Genomic DNA, 23,703 nt, shown 5'->3' on the forward strand with positions numbered 1-23,703 from the left:
ACAACTGTGCCCCCCAGATGTATGCATGGGGTGGGGTGTGTACGAACTGGCCACTGCAGGCTCAGAGCTCCCTGCCCTGCTGCTCTCCCCTGGGGCCTTCACACCCCAGCAGGCAAGGCCCAGAGCAGCAGGGCAGGGCCAGGCAGGGGCAGAGGCCTGTGTCCTTGGGCTGTCGCCATGGCTGCTCTCCACCTCCCCCCTGCCACTTCAGGTGGGGGCTGGGGCTGCTTCCCCCCTGCCATTTTGGGCCAAAGCCAGGACCGGGGCCACTCCCCTCCCCCCCCGCCGTGTTGGGCTGGGGGCTGCCAGGGCCCATGACCACAGTGGCAGTCATGGCAGCAGTCATGGCCATGATGATGGCCATGCGGGACACAGTCACTGGTCACCCTCCCTCCCCTCTTCCCTGCCAACTGTTGTGGTGGGGGCACTCAGGCCCCTAGTTCCAAGGAGCAGGGCAGGTAGGGGGTGGTGAGGCCAGCACCACTGGCCTTGTCCCCCAGCTCCAGCCCCAGTCCCTGCTGTTATAGCAGTGCTTCACCATGTGGGGTGGGGTGAGGCCAGCGCTGCACAGCCAGCATCCCACGCCCCCCACCACCTCCCAAGAGCAGGGGAGGGGCCATACCTGCGCTGCTGGCCTCAACCCCCAGTTCTGTTCTCTGAACATGGTGGTGCTCTGGTTCCTGTCATCCCTCTCTGCCTCCAAGAAGCAGTCCCTGCTGTCATGGCAGTACTCTGCCATGTGTTTCTGTCTGTCCAGAGCACTCTGACTGGCTGCCGAGGCAACTAATCAGAGTGCGAATAAAGTGCTATGGACAGACAGACTAAGGGTTTTATATATTAGAATTGTGACTGAGGCACTGGTAGGCTTCCAAATGGCTTTAAAATAGTAAATATATCAGTAAAACATTCTGTTAAATGATTTCTCTCTCTCTCTCTCTATATATATATATATAGAGCAACATTTCATTTTAATCACAGATTCTAGGGTTTGTAATCAGAGAATTTGTGATTTTTAAACAGAGAAAACCAGGATCCCTGGATGTAAACCTTAATAGGTAGAGGACATAAATATGATGTTTTAGCAGAACTGAAGCTACATTGTGACCTATAACATCTCATCAAAATTATTCCAATTGAAACAAAATGAAATATTCCTTAATTGAGGAACGGTTCTATTCCTATTAACTATTCCAGCTTGTGAGTTTCATACCCTCAAGACTGTCATTCACTGAAGTATGGAAGATACTGACAGGAATGGATATCACATAGTTAATATGTTACAAACCTAACTTTGAAGAATCATTCATCAAAACAACCTGTCCTAATATGAACGTTTGATGGCAACAAGTAAACACGATTTCCTTCCATGTACACAGATACAGGCTCTTGAAGCTCAACAATTATATACAGATGGGAATAGAAATAGGGATTACTTTTTGGTCATTTGGGTCATTAAATACAATAACTAACATCAAACAGAATGGTAGCTTTTGTACGGTTTGAATTGATCTAGAAATCCCTAGGATTACATGTGGAATTAGGTTGTATTCACACAGAGTAATTCTGGAAGATTCTGACCTAAGAATCTCTTCACTATTTTTGTGCTTATACTGCATGCATGTATTTTTTTAATTGTATTCATGGCCTAAACAATAGATGTGGTGATATCATTAATTTTTCAGAAAGCAAATCCATTAACCCAAGCTTTAAATGTAATTATAAAACACAGGAGACTGATAATGAAACCCAACATACAAAAACAATTGGAAAACAATCATTGCACTGAAAGGTATAGTTCTGGACTGAAGCATTTCTTTAGGCTGGGTACCAAAAACCTAAGTTTAGGCACTGGACATTTATTCTGGAACCAAGAAATACCTTAGTAACTTTCATTTTTTTAAAAATGCCAAAATTGTTCAAATTTGACAAGCTTCCAAGAGTTAAGGCAGATATTTGTGTCTATATTTTATGAAAAGTAAACTACTGTATTTTGAACTGGATTTTAATTTGAATTTTTTGTTTCCTTGTATCATTTGCTAAGGCCAAAACATTGTTTACTTCTGGCCTTTGGAAAAAATAATTAGGGAAGATGAACATCAAAAGCATGAAAACTGAAAAAGAAAAAAAAAAGCATGCTAATTAAGGTTTAAAATGTCCAGACTTAAATTAATACCTATTAATTTGGAATTTGGGACTATAAAATGAGGGGTAAGGAACACAGGATTGAATGAGATCTTCAGGGCTATAGAATCTAGTGTCCTGCCACTGTGGGCAACCCTGTCATGCAATGTTAATTGTAATTTATCCATCTCCATATGAGCCTTTAGGCTATCTTTATGTTACATCGTGAGCAGGTGTGTTGCTCCAGGAGGAGTCTTGAGAAACAGTCACACACATAGACACAACTTCTTCCCCCTCACCCCTATGTGGCTGGTAAAAGCAATTTACTGTATCCTTTTACTGGCTTACAGTGCACTTGCTGATACATAAGATGCAAAGGCTATTTCCACTGGTCACTTACTTCCTTTAGATTTTTGCCTGTGAGAAGTGGTGGAAGAGGACTGGGTTCACAGGCTCTCTTTGCAGAGAAGCCTGTCTTCCAGCACATAAGCAATTAAATCCTGTATGATACAGCACCTGCCTATCCAGGACATATTTATTGCAGCACGGAATGTATTACCAAATAAAATAAACTAACCTTCCTTATTGTTTAACATGAACTGCACAGCTAGAGAAAAATTACTAAACATACTAAAACAACTAAATCAAGATAATGTGTAAGCAATTGTTTAGCAAGGAATTTAAAGAAACTTTTGTTTGGAAAACCAAAGCTCAGTGACTTTCCATAAAGACTTTTTTAATTTTATGGTGGGTACCATCAGATGGTGCTGTTACATGTAATGTGGCATTGCTGGTAAACAAGAGATTAGGTATGCAAAACTGATGTGAAACAGACCAAGGTATGCCCTAATTATTATAATCCTGATCCAGAAGTTGTTACAGTGGGAATCTTGTATACTTTTTACATATTACTCCATAGTGTGATGCATGAAACTACACAGAGTACAGCAGGTAGACAGTTAGAACTGACCTCTTAGAAACAAGCACAATGAATCTTGGGCTTGAAGCTGACACAAACATGACTATGGAGTGCATTATTAATATACGAGGAAGACAAAGTAAGTCACTCTGCTTGAAATTATGATCTGAAAAGCTATGTGCATCCATACTGGCTAAGTACAAAATAACATGATTAATCATGTGTCAAGTGAAATGATTAATTTAACTTTGCACAATTTAGTATGTTGGGATTTCAAGCAATGTTTGACACTTCTTATATTTGGATAATTCAAATCCATTTTAACTGAACACTCACATTAATCATGCACTCACCTTTGCAGGTAAGGTTTGATGGGTGAGCTCTTTAAGAGGAACAAACCATCAATTTAAATGTTCAAGAGTTCTTTAACATACAGCAAAACAGAGTCAATAAAATTCAGCTGACTATGTCTTGCTCTGTGGGCTATTATGTTGACAAACCTTTTTATACTAAAGATCATGACAGTTAGATTATTCTAACAGCCCTCCTGCAGAAAAAAATACAAAGTTTCTGAAACCAGTAACATGAAGAAGGCCAAAAAGTTTGTCCAATAAATGAATCAGAGTTAACATTTAACACACACTTGTAAATGTCCCTGAACAGACAAAACAAAGGGTTAAGCATACAGTTCCCTGTACAATTGTTTATAATGAATAATTGTTAGGTTGCAGTACAAGCTAGAGAGGAAAAAAGGCAAGAAGAATGAAAGGAGACCATACAGTTGGTAGCTATATGATATAATATTTGATAAGCTCAGAGCTTCAACAATCTAGGAACAAATTCTCCTCTGAGATGCACTAGGTGCAATATTGGGGAAATGACAGGAGAACTTCTGCTAGAGTATTTTACCATTCTCCAGGAGAAGTGTAAATTAAGTCTAATGCCAATATTATTGTGCTTAATTTTTTATTTTAATTTTTACAATGTTGAAAGAAATACTAAATGCTCTCTTTAAAAGCACTTAAAATCATGGAGGAGGTACTCAAAGCAATAAGGACAATCAATAACTAGGAATTTCTCAGCAGTGAAAAGTTGCATATGGTCTAATCAAATTTACTCTGGCTGCCATTTTAATTACCTACAAAGTTCCCAATTATTTGGAATTCACTTTTCTTAATTGATTTAAAGTATTATAACAGAAGCCACCAAGCACTTCCCTTTTCTTTTGAAAGAAGTTAACCGTAGAAAGCTGCCTTAAGCAAAACATGCAAACTGAAGTGGATTACATCACCAACTAGTGCAGGGGTGAACAAAATACGAGCTGCTGGCTGGATCCAGCCTGCCAGGCCATTCTGTCCAGCCTATGGGACACCTAAAAAGTTTAAAAGATTAATATTTATCTGCTCCTCGCTGTCTGTCAAAGATGACAGGAGCCAGGCAGCAGGACCCAGGGGAAGCTGGCAGGAGTCGGGAGAAAGGCTAGCCTGGCTTGGTCCCACCCCCAGCTCCCCCACCCCTGCCCCCCCACCTGGAAGTGTCTGCCTGCGACAGCTTTCCCTGCATGCGGCTGCTCCAGCACCATGTGGCCCCTGGCTCTGGCTGCATTGCTGGACTGCGGGAGGAGGGGTGCACTGGTACACTGGGGCCAGGAGCAGGAGGGGGGCAGGTGTGTGCGCGTGTAGTGAGAGAGGCACACAGTGTGTGTGTGTCAGTCTGTCCATGCAATGGGGGAGGGGGAGAGAGAGATAGAGCAATGAAGGAAGGAGAGTGAGTGTGTGTGTGTGTGTGTGTGTGTGTGTGTGTAGTGAGGGAAGGAAGGAGAAGGAGAATGTGTGTGTGTCCATAGGGTGAGTCCCACAAGCACACCCCACCATACACATGTACCCACACCCCCCTTGCACTGCCATACATGCAGACCCATGCCCCAACCACCTCCCCCCACACAGCCCTCCACAAACCCCATACCCACCCACTCCACATATCCACACACACCCACATGCTCCCTCACCCCACACCCACCCCCCTGCACCTATCCACCCTGCCACACACCCACAGCCCCCACGCCTCCCATATCCCCAAAGTATACAAGAGTAAGACTTCATTTTAAGCTGCTGTAAAATCACCTCTGTGTATGCTACACAAACACATGTAAATCAGGACAAAAATATTTTTTGAAATTAAATTAATGAATGTTGTAGAAGTTCATTTTTTAGAATAAATTTGGTATTTTTATGGTTCCAAGATGGCAAAACCCCTTGCTGAAAGGAGTATTTCTGGGTTCAAGGGGAGGGACTTCTGGTGGCAAAGGGTGGGGGCCAGGAGGTAGGACTTCTGTTCTCAAGATGGCAACCAGGGGGCGGGGCACCTGTCAAGGGATGGGCCTACTCATTCGGCCCTCGACAGCTTGTCAAAATTTGGTAAGCGACCCTCCACCCAAAATAATTGCCCGTCCCTGAACTAGTGAATACATGTAAATCTTACCAACTTTCCATTTAGGACACTTTTAGGAAGCAATAATTAAAGAAGGTTCATGCATATTTTGCTTAATCACTTTACTCATTATTCATAGTTTCATAGTTTCTAGGGTCAGAAGGGACCTGAGCAGATCATCTAGTCCGACACCCCAGCCACGGCAGGAAAGAATACTGGGGTCAAATGACCCAGCAAGATGTTCATCTAACCTCCTCTTAAACACCCCCAGGGTAGGAGCCTGCACCACTTCTCTTGGAAGCTGGTTCCAGACCCTAGCCGTCCTGACTGTGAAGTAGCGCCTCCTGATATCTAACCTAAACCTACCCTCTGCCAGCTTGTGACCGTTATTCCTGGTCACTCCTGGCGGTGCTCAGGGGAACAGTGACTCCCCCAGTGCCTGCTGATCCCCCCTGACTAGTTTATAACAGGCCACAAGATCCCCTCTCAGCCTTCTCTTCTGAAGGCTGAACAGGTTCATGTCCTGTAGCCTCTCCTCATAGGGCCTGCCCTGTTGTCCCCTGATCATATGAGTGGCCCTCCTCTGGACCCTCTCCATGCTGTCAACATCCCTCTTGAATTAAATCTGGAATTTAATTATAGCTGTGGATTTTACTGAAGTACTTTAATACATGATTAGATCCAAAACAAATATGCATTATAAATGCAAAGCACCACCATCAATTGCTAGCATTCCCATCTCCCTTAGTGGCTGTTCCCACTTGTCTACAAGAAGCTACTGCAATTTATGGACTTCAGAAGGAAAGTATTATTTTGGTTCTCTATTCAGCATGTTAAATAATGATGCTGACCTCTATCAATAATTCTGCTTATTGCAGTAATGTCTAAGGACCAACAGGAATGGGGCTGCATTGTGGGACTTTGTACCAATTCAGCACAGCAGACAGTCCTTCCTCCAAAGAGGTTGCAATCTAAATAGAAAAGACAAACACGGGACAGAGAAAGGCTACAGCACAAGAGCAAAGTGAACAATGGAGTGATGACACAGAACATGTTAGTTCTATGACTCTTTTATTTTAGGTGGGGTTAGTTAGAAGGTGATAATAAGGTGATAAGGAAGGTAAAGTAAATGGAGAAAAACACTGAGGACAGGAGCATGAGGGAAAGAGGGAAAATGCGGAGTGGAGGAAAGTAGAATTACATTTTAGCAATGTATTGTTTGTCTTTATTTATGACATTTTACTATGGGATTTTGCTGCAGTATAAAAAGAAAATCCCCATGGACTGTATACCATTAGTTATGACTTAGCATTCTTCCCTGGACCTATATGGAAAATCCTCAAACAATTGCAACCCATACTAGAGAAAATCCAACTGTTAAAGCAATCTTTCTAGAACCACCCATCCTAGCCTTTAAGCAGGCACCGGGCCTCGCCAACCTCATCACCAGAAGCAAATTTCCTATGGCCCAAAGCACACCAAATGGATCCAGACCATGCCGGGACAAGGAATGTAAAACCTGCCAGCACATTTCCACCAGCCCACAATAACTACACCCCACAACAGAACCATCACTGTTCCTGGTTCTTACAGCTGCACCTCCAGAAATGTAATATATATCATCCAGTGTACTGAATGCCCTGATGGAAACTACGTAGGAGAAACCAAACAACAACTGTATACCAGAATGAACACACAATGCAAATCTAACAAAAACAAAAATACCCAATTACCTGTGGGTTAACATTTCTCAAAGGACAACCACTCTCTGTTCAATCTCTCAGTTCTAATCTTCAAAGGGAAATTACAAAACACCCTTCTTAGATAAGCCTATGAACTTCATTTCATAAATCTACTTGATACAAAAAAATCATAGACTAAATATAGGCGCTGGATTTACAGCAGATTATAACCTGCCTGCCAGTGATAATCCCAGATAACCTCTCTATATTTTATCAGCTACATTTAAGCACTGGTCAACACTTCTCTTTCCCCAGCCCCGCACTCTCCACCTACCTGTCTCACACCTATTACTTCCCATCTATTCTGATTTTTCCTGCCATGCATTTGCATTTTCACAGGCCTACATTTTGCATATCGGCTTAAACTCCTATTCCACCCAAGAGAAGACACAAACAGCAGCAGACTCTCCCTATACCTGAAGAAGGGTGTTTGTGCCCGAAAGCTTGTAAAGAACATTTTTTCCAACTATTTCATAGTTTATAGTTTCATAGTTTCTAGGGTCGGAAGGGACCTGAGTAGATCATGGAATCTGACCCCCTCCCCTGGCAGGAAAGAGTACTGAGGTCAAATGACCCCAGCAAGGTGTATATCTAGCCTCCTCTTAAAGACCCCCAGAGTAGGAGCCAGCACACCACTTCTCTTGGAAGTTGGTTCCAGATCCTAGCCGCCCTGACTGGTTGGTCCAATAAAAGATATCATATTTACCTACAGAACCTTGCCTGAACACTTAGTGCAGCATTTGTACTGGCTATTGCAGAGCTCACAGAAACTTTTTTTGAGACTTCTGGATTCTATAGCAATGGATGTTGTCTTTTATTCTAAAGGTCATCCTACTTCCCAGAAGAGACTGATTATATATCTTTGGTTCCACAGTCTTCAATGGGCTGTTTAATTCTGTCGTTTCCTATATAGGGCAGTACAACCCATGGGAATTATATCTGGGGAAGCACCAAGCAGTGACACTTAGTTGACTATGTCTATTATTTGGCTATGAATACTATAATAACTTGAGGTTGAATTCCGCTGACAGTTCTGAAATGCAGGTAGAGATCTATGATAAGGATGGGGGTTCACAGAGCTCAGTTCTACCTCTACTAATGGTAATCACTAAGCAAAGAGCCTTTTGGAACAGATTGCATGGATGAGGATGAAATACCAACAACTTTTCAAGTGGAAGACTTTCTTCCTATATTGTCTTCACAGCCAGTAAATGGTGGGATGAGCCACTAACCCCTGCTGCCACTACCCCCCTAAAGAGATTTTTCATGTCTTTTTGGATATAAGATGACCCTGAATATAAGATTACCCCCCAGTAATCAGATTCTCTATATGCAAAATTTGTGTGTTATAGTTTTTCAGGTACAGAACCTAGGTATTGGAGAGTTGTCTTGAATCCCTCCCCCCTACTATTGCTACAGCTGCTACAGCAGGGAAAGCAGTAGCGGCGGGGGGGGGGCATGCAGGTGGCCCCTTTGCCTTCTGTCCTGCCCACTTCTTCCCCCTGCAACCTTCCTGCCCTCCTGCCACCTGCACCCCCCAGCCCCAGTTCCATACAGCCTTTGCCTCTTCCCCCACTCCTCCCAGTCTCTACTTCTCCCCCACTCCCCCAGATGCTGTCAAATGGTGCTTGGGCTGCTCCATGCAGTGCTGCTGATTGGCTGGGCAGAGGAAGGAGTTTTCACATTCATCATGCCCAGAAGAGATGCCAGCCTGAGCCCAAGGCCGAGCTGAGCTGAACCTGACACTAAGAAGGGGAAGAGAATGGGCAGGGGGATGTAGAGATGAGGGTTGTACCTACCAGGGGAAGAAGAGGCAGCTGCTATGGGTCTGACTGTAGCCCCAACCCAGGCTCAGGGCCAATCAGAGCCACAGCAGCCACCTGCTCACCCCTTTGCTTTGTATGCAAATATAAAATGAGGGGTTTTCCCCCGTGCTGATACTCAGCATCAAGTAAATATGGTATGGCTGATTATGTTCCTTAGCACATGGTGCAGCTGAATCAATGCTGAACATAGCCTTGCTGCCAGTGTAGAATAGAATAAACTATTCAATATGCTCAAACGAAATCAGTGTGCCTGCTCCACCATTGAAAAATAAGTACACAAATAGCAAGATAAAACAAAGTGAACCACTCTACTACTAGCCATGTTTAAAAACTCACTTAGATTTTGAACTGTATATTTTTCCTGTTGTGTTTGCCTCTGTCCTTCCTACCATCAATCCCACAACAACTTGTATTTATTCTTTTTCAAAAATATATACTGTCTTTATTTCTGGTCCTTAATTCCAACATGCCACTAAAAGTCATGGTACTGTAAAAAAGGCACAGAACAAGAGATCTTTCCTAGTCAAGCTTCTTGTGCCTGCCTGGTCTCGTATAGGTGTTCCCTTGCCACCTTGGATGTGCCCAGGGTTGACCACAGCGTTTGTTCCTGTGGTCTTGGAGAGGGCTTGCATTCTCCCCAAAGGGAAACCCCGAAACTCATCTGCCACGACTTGGGTCTTCCTTTCAGTGGCAGGGCTCCCTCCTATAGCCCCTCGTGAGTCGGCTGCACTTCCTAGTGGGTATTTTTGGGGATCCACACCCCCCATACACCAGACTTTAAGATGGCCACTTGATGGGTGGTTGGCTCCCCGTCCAATGTTGTCTCCTGGACCCTCCTCATCTGCTGGGCTCCTGGTGATCTCTCCCTGCCCTAAGTATCTTTGGGATATTAGACTGTCCCTACTGCTATGCCAAGTCTTCCTTGCTGTGCTGCTGCTCGCAATGCTGCTCCAGCTGCTCCTATTCCCTGAGCTTCACCTGTGGCCCTAATCCTTACCTTAGGGCTCCTCAGGGTAATTCATGAAAAGAACAAATTAACAAATAAAGAAAAGGGAAGTGGCATCTTGGCCCATCCCCACTCACAAATCCGGTGCCTGTGCCTCCGCAGTCCCTTGATGCCATCCTTGTCTCCTTAATTGCTCGTAGGCCCCTCCAATGGGTCCACCCTCAGGTTCCTCGGTGGCAGCTGGTGCAGTCCTTGGTTGGCCCAGGAAGCACTCCTGTAGCTTGCTCTTCACAGTGCCTCATCAGCTGTTTCATCACCTCTGGCTTTTATTTCTGCCAGGTGGCATTCTTGTATGACGTCATCCCCCCATGCTACTTTTAGCCGGAAAGAGAAGAAACTGATGAGTCGTGTGTGTGTTCTGTCCTGGCATGCCTTGTCCATCTCTTCTTCTCCTGAAAAAGGTAAGTTTACCCTGTCTTCAGGGTTTTCCTTTTCCTTGTGGAGATGGGCTGTGGTTCCGCCATGGGTGGGGTCTCCTGTTCCCGTTTCCGTCCCCCTGGGACACTTCTCAAAAGGGAAGCTTTGGTTCATTTAGTTCTATCTGATTTCTCAAAGCAGAGGAATGCATGACTGGAAGAGTTCTGCTGCATCACCAAGGAGACTTCATAGGAAGTGTTATGTAATCTACTTTAGAAACTTATCAAGCTCCAAATTAAGAAGAGTTGGATTTCTTGCTCCAATTCTTGTTCCAAAATATTGCTCCTTCCAGCTTACATTTATATCTGTTCATTCTACATCTACTATTCATTCTTATGTCAATATGGGCCCTTAGTTTACATAGCTCTTCTTCCTCCCTATTAACTGCCCCCCGGTATATTTATGGAGAAAAGACATATTTGCTATCAACCTTCACTTTGCTAAGCTAAACTAGCCAGGCTGGTTTTGGGCATGTCTACATTTCTTCTGTGGTGCTCTTGAAGGTAGTCCTCTCCTGTTGATAAATAAAGTCTTACTCCCACTCCCACTCTGTGCACTCCGAACTTGGAATTGAGGCAATAACAACATTGCAAGGATGTTCCTTACTGCCATTTTGCAGATCTCCATCTCTGAGGTACTTCAGAATACTGTTCAGGATATCTCCAAAGCATCCTCACCACTTCAGCTCCAGTTGGAGCACATGGAGTAGGCAAGTGGAGCTTATTTTTTTGCAGCTGTCTCATGAGTGCCATGGATACAGTGCAGACATGCTCTCAGTGTCATCTTCTAAAACAGAGGTGGCCAACCTGAGGCATGAGTGCCACATGTAGCCCAGTCAGCCTCTGTGTGTACAGGAAGATTAGGGAGTGGACAGGCAGCACAGTGGAAGATGGAGCAGACAGCAGAAAACAAGCAGCAGACTGAGCAGGGAACACAGGGCAGGGAACCAAAAGCCGAGTGTCACGGAGTCACAGAGGTGCTCCGTGATTGTGAGGGTGATTGGCAGAGCTGCCAATCACCCAGGCAGCTCAGGTGCCGGGTTACCAGGGCAACCAGGCGGTCACATGACCGGAAGGGGGCAGGGCCAGGCCTTTATAACCAGCTCAGGCCAGAGCCTGAGACACAGTTCCCTTCTGGCTGCCGCAGGAGCAGGAGCTCTGTGGCTGAGCTGAGCAGCCCGAGGCAAGTGGGGCAGCCTTACCAAACTTACCGGCTGCGATGATGCAGGGAACAAGATCACCTTCAAGGGCAGGTAGATCCGGAGGACCGGGGAGGCTGTAGGGGAGCGAGGAGGCCTCAAGGGGAGCTCCCCAACAGCTTGGGGGTTCCCAGTGCCCAGTTGAGGCACAGTGCCAGGGGCACTAGTGTCGGTGCGGCTGGGCATTATATTGCGCCAGGGAGGTGCAGTGCGCGGGGTTATAGACCCCAGCCCATAAGGGCGGTGTTTAGCCCCGGAGCGAGGCAGGGACAGGGCGCCAGGGGCGCGGAAGTTAGCCCCGAGAGGGCAAGGCCCCGGAGCGGGGCAGAGACAGGGCGCCGGGGGCGCGGAGTCAGCCCCGAGAGGGCAAGGCCCGAGAGCGGGGCAGAGACAGGGCGCGTGGCGTGTCGGCCCCGGAGGGGGGAAGCCCAAAGGGGCAACGCGCAGGGAGCGCGGTAGCGGCCCTGAGGGGCAAGGCCCCAGAGAGGGGCCGAATAGCCAGGCCTAGCTAGCCACCCGAGGGCGCCGCGACTAGGGCGGCGATAGCGCCGGCCCAAGGGCGCCGAGGCTAGGGCGGCGATAGAGCTAAGGCTAGCGCGCCAGGCGAGAGAGAGCCGGCCCGAGAGTGCCGAGACTAGGGCGGCGAGAGAGAGCCGGCCCGAGGGCGCCGAGACTAGGGCGGCGAGAGAGCCGGGATCCAGGCGAGAGAGAGCCGGCCCGAGAGCGCCGAGACTAGGGCGGCGAGAGAGAGCCGGCCCGAGGGCGCCGAGACTAGGGCGGCGAGAGAGAGCCGGCCCGAGGGCGCCGAGACTAGGTGGCGATAGAGCTAAGGCTAGAACCCGGCCCAGGGGGGGCCGGTAGTGAGCGGCGCTGGTGAGCCGACACAGGAGGCGCCAGCAAGTGGCTGGGCGCCAACGTGATAGGCCCAGGGCGTGGGGAACGGGCCAGAGATTGGGGCCCGACCCAAGGAGGCGCCAGGTGGGCGAAGAGCCCCGGTGCCCGAGAGTGAGAACAAGGGCACCCGAGGGGCGAGGGACCATACAAGCGTCCCCCGGAATAGCTGCGAGGCTTGGGGCGTGCTAAGGGGGAGGCTTGGAGGCACGCATTGCCCTTAAGGCAGGACGCTTATGAAAATCCCCAGTCTGGAATAGGGACGAACAACTAGACCGTCCATTAGGGAAACTGGCAGCCTCCACATTATATATCTTACCATCAAAGTCGTGGCGGGCGAGGTTCTGAGGGTGCTACGTCACCCTAAAGTGACGGTAGGCGGCGCTAGGGGGTTCACGGCCGCCCCTTAGCCGCCACTCCCTCACACCGAGAAGCAGGTTGGGCAGGAGAAAGGGACTGGAGCAGCATTCAGGGCGAGTGCATGACTAATTTGTGGCATGCCTGTCAGAAAGTTAAGCCCCCGGAGTCCTAAAATATGTTTTCTGCACCCCACAGTTCAGTCCAGCAATCCTTTCTTTGCTCTTAGTCTCTGCATGTTTTCCAGTATGAACTTAACTATCTCAAGCAAGGAGGGACACATGGTATAAAGCATCTCAGATGAAGTCTCACTTCTCCATCGCCACTGGAAATATCTTGATCAATATATTGTAGCTTTATGCTTGACATGCTCGAGCTGCCATCTCATTTCTGGCTAACAGTTATCCTTTGATTAATGCTCTTCCACTGAATTTGTGTGGCTTTATGGAACAAAAGAGGGTGTGACGGGGTATACCATTTGTTAGCTGCTCTGCGGTAACTGCATGCGCATGCACCTGCACAGTAAGTAGAAGTTAAACAGTGGTAATTTAGTGCTTTTTCGCTGAGGAGCACTGATGGCCCTCCACATTACAACAGTGTCTTAAAAATGGATTTTATATGGGATTTCTGGGGAAAGGTTAATAAAACTGGCATGCAAGACAAGCAGTTATAAACCTGCATTATTTTTCAGTCCATATTTTAAAAAAATATATTTTCTTGTGTGCAGTTGTGTTGTGTTGCAGATCTTTGTCCCTATCTATTGATTATCCACAGTAATTTGAAGTAATGTCTACATTGACATAAAGAAGACTACTGCCTATGGAGATGATTGCAGACCAACAAGCTGTATGGCCATTTCATGCTCAGTCTGACCAATTAAAAACATTGACAGGGAATTCTATTTTATCTAAAGCTCTAAAAAATCTAGAAATCAGAAGGAAAATAATAATAATGATAATGATAATAATAGGATTGTAACAAAGGGGCTTTCCATAATGCCTGATTTTGTAGCAATAGTAATGCTAAGCAAGAAGTCATTTTCCCATGACTTGCTCATTGCTAATGTTCTATTTAATGAAGAATTTACACTGCAGACCCAGTTATTTTCAGCATTTTTCCAAATGAAAAGTGTATGCAGTCCTTACCAGATACAGTCACACAAATCTCACTGGATTTATTTTAAAGCCATGTCTCCACACTTGATTCCAGAATTTGGCTCCAAGATTCTTGTTTTTTTATTTTTCTTGTGGGAACAGTAGTTTTAAGCTTGCAGTGAATTCCACCATCTGTCTTGTGGCTTTACTTTCAGCTCTTAGTAGTTATTTGACAGTGCATCATAACTGGTGGTCAGCAGTTATGTGAAACACATATGGCTGTAGGAAGTCTCTAAAATTTTTATATCTTGGAGACATTTCTAAAATGAAGAATAAGGGTTCTCTGGACTAGGGTTGTGTGAAGCTTTGAGTCCTGATTCAATTTAGAGGAGATTTGGCCCAATTCAGTGACTGAATCTCTGAATCTGAATTGAATCAGGAGACCAATGAAAAGGTCCAAATTGATTAGAGGCTCTCCGAACGGATTCGGAAAGGATTCAGAGAGCTTTGGCAATTCAGGCAGTCCCTGCTTGCTGCGGCAGGGAGCTGGATCTGGACTGAATGCTGGGGCAGGGGAGGGGAGGCTGGAGGAGGGGGAAGGGGACCATAGGGGGACCCTTGTCAGGCCCCTTCCCCTGCCTGCTCTCCTAGGCAGGGGAGAGTGCCCCCAATCCCCACCCACAGCTGCCCTGCCCACTCCAGCTACCAGCCCTTTTAAAAACAAAACAAAACAAAAAACCTCCCCCCAGACTCGCTGGTTGCTGCAGTGGCCTTGGAGCTGCTGCGGGCTTCTGACAGAGCCCGTCACACAGTGCAGGGCAGTGGGGACAGCGGGGATTGCCACCGGCCTGGCAGCAGCTGGTGAGATCATGTTTTTTTTTTTTTTTTTTTTTTTTTTAAAGGGCTGGGAGTTGGGACAGGCAGGACAATCATGTTGGCGGCTGGGAGAGCACAGGCCTACTCTGCACCTAACATATATCAAATATTTCTAAGTGTTGTACGTGGCCACATAATCATCAAGGTTTATTTTCTTTAAGGATTTCAATGCATTTTTGTAAAAGAAATGCTAAAATATATGATTGTTTTCTAGTGCATTAGTCTTCACATCACCTGAAATGTTTTTTAGATTCTACAGTTACAAAAGGAAGCTTTGTGAGCCATAAGGTATTTGTCTTTGCCTCAAGCTGAGCTGTCTTGGATGGTTATTTTCCAAAATTCTATTAAAGAATACATTATTTTACTTCATTTTCAGTCTGAAATAGTTGCCATCTCAAAACTACTTTTTAGACCTACAATCCCTCTATATCTTCCACTTTTTAGTTCTACCTTATAGCTCTGTATGATTACTCAGAGCTCCAGGATGAGAATGAAGATAGGCCTGTTGAAAGTCTCTGGGTTAAGGTTAGAGGGGAAAGCAACAAGGGTGATGTGACGGGTGTCTGCTATAGACTGCCAGACCAAGAGGATAATGCTTTCTTCAGACAACCAGTGGATGTTTCCATATCACAGGCCCTGGTTCTCATGGGGGACTTCAATCACCCTGATATCTGGTGGGAGGGGAATACAGCAGTGCACAGGCAATCCAGGATGTTTTTGGAGAGTGTTAGGGTAGGAACAGACATTCAAAAAGCATGAGCCTGAATTGATTCAATCTTTGCAGGTTAGACTAACCTACAAAGCTTGAACTGATTTGGAGGTGGATAGACATTCCCTTTTCATTCGAGAAATGCAGACACGTGCCTGCAGTGGCTCAGGCTAGAAGCCGGGGGTGGGGGAGCACTACAGCAGCCCTCCCTTCCCCTGAACAGAGCTGAGCTGAGGGGGAGCATGGTCAGGCCCTGGCAGGATGTTCTGATTAGGGAGAACACCCCCCCCACTCCTGACCAGCCCAGCAGGGAATGTTTATCACCCCTAACTCTGTTTATCAGCCCATTAAGAAAAAAGCAGAGGGACATTACCAGTCATCTGTTGATTCTGCCTTTGTCCCATGTGCCACAGTTGGGATGTAGCCAGCATGTGGTCTGCTAGCTAATATTGAGGTGTCTGTGAGGGATGGGGGAATCCTTGATTAACAGACTGTGAGTGGGGGGGAGTAGAAGCCAGGCAGATGCCTGCAGAGACTGCGGGAGCTGCAGTCAGGGAGGAGAGGGGAGAGGGGCTAGCTCTGCTGTGGAACAGAGAGCCCTGCCCAGCCTAGAGAACATGCTGGGATGCTGGGGGAGTCTGGTTAAACCAGCAAGGGGTCTGGGGCAGACGCTGCATAAACTGGTTTGAGCCAAATCAATTAAGTCTGACACTACATTCAACCACGTTTATCTCAAACTGGTTTTCATCATTTTCAAACTGGTTTATGTGCACTGAACATCTGTTCTGTTACAGGTTTAAACCAGTTTCTGATCACTTAAACTGGTTTATGTGTAATGTCTGTCCCTAGCCTTGGAGACAACTTCCTGGTGCAAGTGTTGGAGAGACCAGCTAGGGGCCATGCTCTTCTTGACTTACTGCTCACAAACAGGGAAGAACTGGTGGGGAATGTAGAAGCGGATGGCAGTTTGAGCAGCAGTGGCCATGAGATGATTGACTCTGGGATCCTGACAAAAGAAAGAAAAGAGACCAGCAGAGTATGGTCCCTGAACTGCAGAAAAGCAGAATTTGGCCAAATTGGTCCAAAGGGAACTGATGGGCAGGATCCCCTGGAAGGCCAGTCTGAGGAGGAAAAGAGTCCAGGAGAGCTAGTTGGATTTGAAAGAAAGCTTACTGAGAGTGCAGGAACAAACCATCCTGATGTGCAGGAAGAAGAGCAAATGTGGCAAGTGACCAGCATGGCTTAGCAGAAAACTCTTTGGTGAGCTTAAACAGAAAAAGGAAGCTTACAAGAAGTCAAAGCTTGGACAAACAACTTTGCAGGAGTATTAAAATATTGCTCAGGCATGCACGGATGAAGTCAGGAAAGCCAAAGTGCAATTAAGAGTTGCAGCTAGTAAGGGATGTGAAGGGTATCAAGAAGGGTTTCTACAAGTTTGTCAGCAACAAGAGGAAGATCAGGGAAAGCGTGGGTACCTTGGTGAATGGCAGAGCCATAGTGACAGATGACAAAGAAAAGCCTGGAGTTGTCAATGTTTTTTTTGCCTTGGCCTTCACAGGCAAAGTCAGCTCCTAGACTACTGTACCGGAAAGCAAAATTTGGGAACAAAGTGAGTAGCCAACAGTGTCGAAAGAACAGATTATGGACTACTTAGAAAAGCTAGATGTGTACAAGTCTAAGGGGCTGGATACAATGCATCTGAGGGTGCTAAAGGAGTTGGCTGATGTAATTGCAGAGCCGCTGGCCATTATCTCTGAAAACTCGTGGTGACTGGGGGAGGTCCTGGACAATTGGAAAAAGGAAAACATAGTGTCCATCTTTAAGAAAGGGAAGGAGGAGGATCCAGGGAACTACAGACTAGTCAGCTTCACCTCAGTCTCTGGAAAAATCATTGAGCAGGTCCTCACAAACTCCATTTCTAAGCACTTGGAAGAAAAGAAGGTGAATAAAATCAGTCAGCATGGATTCACCAAGGGCAAGTCATGCCTGACCAATCTGATTGCCTTCTCTGATAAGATAACTGGCTCTGTGGATGCAGGGAAAGCAGAAGATGTAATACACCTTGATTTTAGCAAGGCTTTTGCTACCGTTTCCCACAGCATTTTTACAAGCAAGCTGAGGAAGTATGGATTGGATGAATGGACTGTAAAATAGATAGACAGTTGGCTGAATTGTCAGGCTCAACAGGTAGTAATCAATAGTAATCAATGGCTATCTGGCAGCCATTATCAAGTGGAGTGCCCCAGGGCTCAGTCCAGAGGGTGAGTTTTGTTCAATATTTTCATTAACAATCTGGAAGATGGGCTAAATTATACTCTGTTTTCAGATGACACCAAGCTGGGGGGTATAGTAGATAAACTGGAAGCTAGGGCTAGGATTCAGAGTGACCTAGAGAAATTGGAAAATTGGGCCAAAAGGAATCACGTGAGGTTCAATAAGGATAAGTGCAAAGTCCTGTACTTAGGACAGTAGACTCCCAAACACTGCTAAAGCCTGGGGACTAACTGGCTAAAAGCAGCAGCTGTGCTCAAAAGGGCCTGGGGGTTACAGTGGACAATAAGCTGGATGAGTCAGCAGTGTGCTCTTGTTGCCAAGAAGGCTAACGTCATACTAGGCTGCATTAGTAGGAGCGTTCCAGCAGATCAAGGGAAGTGATTATTCTGTTCTATTTTGCACTGGCGACACCACATTTAAAGTGCTGTGTCCAGTTTTGGGCCCCTCACTATAGAAAAGATGTGAACAAGTTGGAGAGAATCCAGCAGAGAGAAACAAAAATGGTTCAGGGGCTGGGACATATGACTTCTGAGGAGAGGTTGAGGAAGCTGGGTCTATTTAGTCCGCACAGTTTGGGACAGAACGTATACATAAACTGGTTTAAGTGATCAGAAACTAGTTTAAATCTGTAACAGAACATAAGTTCAGTGCACATAAACCAGTTTCAAGTGTCTGAAACTGGTTTAAGATAAACCTGGTTGAATGTAGTATCAGACTTAACTGATTTGGGTCAAACTGGTTTATGCAACTTCTGTCCCAGAGTGCTTCCTGGTTTAAGTTAAATCAGAGTCCCTCAGGATCCCACCATGATTTTCAGTCCTGGGATGGGCTGTGCTATCTGCTCCAGAGAACAAGGCTGGCCCTGCTGCTCTGCTCTCTAGCCGGAGTAATGCTAGGGTCATGCCAAGTGCTGGTCACCTCAGGCAAAGGGAGCAGGGAGGGGGGTTATGGTCTCCCCTCTCTCCTCCAGAACCCCAGCCAGTGACTGCCTGGCCAGGGCACAGCAACTCTGTCAAGGCCCACCCCTCCTTGCTGCTCCAGCAGCAGGGGCAGGGGTGTGACAAGATGCCAGCCAGCATGGCAAAGCGGGCAGGGAGAGGGGTTATTTCCGCCTGCCTGCCCCTGCCAGTTCTTTGACAACTGCATGTCAAACCACTGCCTGCACAGCAAACATAACTAACACCTTGTTAAAATGTTAATCCAAGAGCCATCAAGACTGCAGGGCTAACAGCTTTGATTGTTTCTCAATTATTGACCCACTACCTAGCAGAATGTGTTTTTTTCTGTCCAGCGACTTATTAGAGGAAGAGACAAGATAGGACCCTTCTTAAGGAGAAGACTCCACCTTTTCCCACCTCTGTCAGAGACCAAAGTAAGCAATTGATAAGGGAAGGGAGAGGTGGAGGGGGCATAATTCCACTCAGCTCCCCCAGGCCATTCGGGAGGGGAAAGAGGCTGAGGAACCGAGGCTGGATGGACTGGTCTCCTGCCACCTGTGAGTGCAGAGCTGAGCCCTACAGGACCAGACCGAGAAGCGGGAGGTATTGCAAAGACCTGGCACAATCATCACCTGTATGTGCTGGAGACAGAGCTAAGGGTCCCAGACAGCTTGAGCTAGTGAGACAAAAGAATGCAGTGAACTGCATTTACATTATAAAGCAGAAGCTGTAAAAGGTGGGACACTGGAATGCCTAAGCAAGGACTTGGTTTTTTTGTTCATTACATTCCAATTAAGTTAGACTAAGTTGTGTGCTCTCACTGTGTTTTACTGGGCTGTATCTTAGCTTAGGCTAAGATGGTTTTTGGTTGCTCTGTGGTGTGCTTCAGGTTGCAAATTGTTGTGTTCAATACCTGTTCGCTTCAGAGAAAGCACGATTCTTATTCAAGCTTTTATGAATTCAATGCCACTACCTTCCCCCCACCCCCCCTCTTCAGTCTGGCAGTGGCTTCCCCCCACCCTCAACTGGTGGGAGGGGCAGAAGCCTGGCAGGCACTGCCCTCCCCTCAACCGCAGACCCAAGCTGAAGTCTTGTATGGGCCAGGGAGGGGATTTAAACTCCCATTCCAGTGGCCTAGCCATGCCTCCTCTGCTCCAGCAGGGAAGGGGGAAAAGTCTCTCTTCCCTTCCCTTTGGCAGTGGGTGGCAGGGATTCTCTAGTACCCCCTGGCTTCTGGATTGAGCCACTGCAGGCATGTGGCTGCATTTACCGCATCAAAAGTCATGTCTATTCATTTATTAATCAGTTCGAGCTGTGCAGCTTAGACTAACCTGAAAAGACTGAATTAGGCTTTTTGACTGTCTGTACTTAGCCTGGAAGAGGAGACAGAGAGGATTTAACAGCAAAAGCAGTCTTTAACTACCTGAAGGGTGGTTCCAGAAAGGATGAAGCTAGACTGTTTTCTGGTGGCAGATGACAGAACAAGGATCAGTGGTTTCAAGTTTCAGCAAGGGACTTTTAAGTTGGAGATTAGAAAAACATCTCTCAATAGGAGGGCAGTGAAGCACTGGAACAAGTTACTTAGACAGGTGGTGGAATCTCCATCCCTGGAGGTTTTTAAAGCCTGGCTAGACAAAGTCTTGGCTGGGATATAATTGGGGGTGGTCCTGCTTTGAGCAGAGGGTTGGACTAGATGACCTCCTGAGGTCCCTTCCAACCTGAATTTTCTATGATTCTATTTTCTCTTTAAAATTGCATTAGTTTCAGTGGAAATTATGTAAGAACACTAAAAGATGAATGGGCTGCTTGAGTTAGCTAAATTATGAGTGGCGCATGCTGAGTCAACAAAAACATCACCCAAATTCCAAGAGTATTTATTTATTTACATATGTAAATGCAATGGGTTTTCCATGTGCATGCTTTGCTTTGGGAACATGACTGAAGACGTGCATTGGAATGAGCCAAATGCTTTGGAAAAACTCTTTACTTGGCCAGGGACGCCGAGAAACATGCTACCACCCACAGTATAAAAAGCAGGTTCCTATCTAGGAAACACAACTGCCAAACATAGATTTGACTACGCTGATTTGTCCAATGGACATTAGTAGTGCTATTCATAACTCAGGAGCTTCTGAAATTGCAACCGTGCAGAAATCATGAAATCACATAAAATAGGGCAATGCCTGCAAAATCTGCAGGAAAAATAAAACCTACTGGAAATAAAATACTGGCTCACCAGAGGAAATCAACAGTCCTCATGGTACTGCAGCCTTACTGTGCAGCCCAGCAGGGGGAAGGGGGGCTGCCAACACAAAGGAGACCTCAAGATGGCTGCCACTCCCTCACCTCACTGCTGATTGGCTGAGGGCTGCCTGTTGTGTAGCCCTGCCCCTCTCCCTAGTTGGTGGTGAGGGATGGGGCAACATGAAGGACAGCCCTCACAACCAATTAGCAGCAAGGGGTGGGGATGCATGGCAGACAGACCTCACAACTAATCAGCAGCAAGAAGCAGGGCCACCTGGGCCCCTCAGCCAATCAGAGGTGTGGGAGAACCCAGTCACAATCAGCATATGAAAATGGCAACTACCCTGTGATCTCCTCATGAAATTGGCCAGCTGTTTCCTCGAGTTGGGTAGACCCTTAAACATAAGAGCAGGAGTAGGCAAAATACAACCCATGGGCCCGCCAGGCTATTGTATCTGGCCTACAAGCTCCTAAAATTTTCTGAAAATTAATTTTCATCTGCCCCTGGCTGCCTGTCAAAGATGACATACAGACAGTGGCAGCAGGACCCAAGGGGAACCAGTGGCAGGACCCAGTGACTCAGCAGCAAGGCCTACCCAGCTCCACCCTGCCCCAGTCCCTCCCTTCCACCACAGCTCTGAACCAGAAGCCTCTGCAGCTTCTGGCCTTGCAACATAGGGGCTGTTCCCTGCCTCCCTCTGTCTGCGTGGAAAGTAGGTAAGATCGGATGGCGGGAGTTGGGGGAAACCACTGAGAACAGCCCAACACCTGGGAGATGCATGGTGCTGGCAGGGATGGGCTGCAGCCAGAGCTGGAAGTGGCAGGCTGCACGGGGAGCAATGGGGGGAGCAGGAGCAGTGCCACAGGAAGTGGCAGCATTGTGGAGAGAAGCAGGGGGAGCAGCCAGGGGGCTGTGGGAACTGGCAGCAGCAGGGGGAGGAGTGGAAGAGCTGCAGAAAGTGATGGTGACATAAGGAGTGGTGGGGAAGCACCAGGGGCCAAAGGAATTTGCAATAGTGGGGGGGGGGGAGTGGTGGCGGTGGCTGCTGGGAAGCAATGACAGCAGTGGCAGAAGGTGTGGGGGAGGAAAAGTAGGGAAATGGTGGGGGAGTGGTGGTGGTGGGTGGGAGTGTGGAGCCCATGCTGGTGCCCTGGGGCCAGGGTGGAGCAGCAGGAGTGCAGGGTCTGGGTGCAGGGTCTGCATCATGTGAGGCTCATATAGTCTGCGAGAGCTGCACATGATGGGGCCAGTGGCCCAGTCCCATCTCTCTCTTTCTCTCCCACCCTGCCCACCATAACCCCACTCCCCTCCCACAGCCCCCACCCCAACCACCATACCCACACCCTACCATACACACACAACCATTCCCAACCACACGCCTCCACATACACCCCCCTACCGTCCACACACAATATACAATAGGACTGTATTTTGAGCTATTATACAATCACTTCTAGATACACTTCACAAACACATAAATCAGTACAAAAATATTTCTGAATAAAATTAAAATAAGTTATAGTCGATGTTTTATTTGTTTGTATATGATTCATGATTTTTTTTTTCTGGTTTCAATATTGCAGCACCCTCCTTCCCAAAAGGAGTGCTTCACGGCAAGGGGAGGGACTTCTGGCGGCAAAGATCAGGAGTTCGGGGGGCAGGATGCCTGGTCCCAACATGGTGACTGAGGGGCGGGGCAACTGGCAAAGGGCAGGGCTACCCATGTGGCCCTCGACAGCTTGCCAAAACTCAGTAAGCGGCCCTCCAGATGGAATAATTGCCTGCCTCTGCGTAAGAGGAAACACTGCATATTAATAGTAATTGTTTGCCATTTCTGATCTTTCCTTGTAAAATGTTCCTACATACAGGTTTACTTTGTTGACCAGAACTACTGCTAGTGTGCTCAATGCAGGCTTTCAAAGAAATTATTCCTTGTGAATGGTGTCAGGTTGACTGCTATTTATAACCGGGGCTGAAAATCAAGAGTACAATTATAATTCAAAATTCCCTGCCAATCTGCGTCAACCTTGATCTGACCTGGGACCAACTTCAGAGATGACAGTAAATGTATTCGCCTTGTCCTTTCAGCCCCTCACCTCTCCATACTATTACCTTATGTGCCATTCAGTTCTGTACATACATCAAAAAGAGCCTCTTAATATATTTATAAAGTCAATACTGAGGGCTTAATATGCAGCCATAACCTTTAAAGTTAAGAAGTATTACCTACATTTTTGAAAGAAGATTTCATTTTTGAACACACAATTTCCCAAGAAACGTTTGCTCTGCACATGCACCCATCATCCCTCCAATGAGCATGATTCATGTACACTGACGCTGCCCTATCCAATTCCATAATGGAGGCTTGTTCCATAAGCCAAATTCTGCTGAGTGGGTGTCTACATTCACCCACTCAGTGCAATGTAGTCTTTGCTTTCAAACAAGAATGTATTCTATTCACTCAAACACACTGCTAGGTCCGGGCAGACAATATAAGTGTTCAAAGTTTGGAGCTTCTACTTGAAAAACGATGGGCTGTTGGACTATGATTAAAATTCAGGAGGCAGGAAATTCAGAAGGCCAGAACACAACTTGGAACTTTACCCCCTCAGTATTACACACACTAACTGCCAATACAGCTCTTATTTAGTGTGCTCTGA

At 46.7% G+C, this 23,703-nt stretch overlaps 1 protein-coding gene across 3 annotated transcripts in view; it reads right to left on the reverse strand.

The window, feature by feature from the left end:
• GALNT13 (polypeptide N-acetylgalactosaminyltransferase 13) overlaps positions 1-23,703 on the reverse strand; it is a 434,504-nt gene that overhangs the window by 43,990 nt on the left and 366,811 nt on the right. The window lies entirely within an intron of this gene.

The sequence above is a fragment of the Crocodylus siamensis genome, chromosome 4, assembly GCF_052110815.1.
Source record: "Crocodylus siamensis isolate JL-2025a chromosome 4, ASM5211081v1, whole genome shotgun sequence".
NCBI lineage: Eukaryota > Metazoa > Chordata > Crocodylia > Crocodylidae > Crocodylus > Crocodylus siamensis.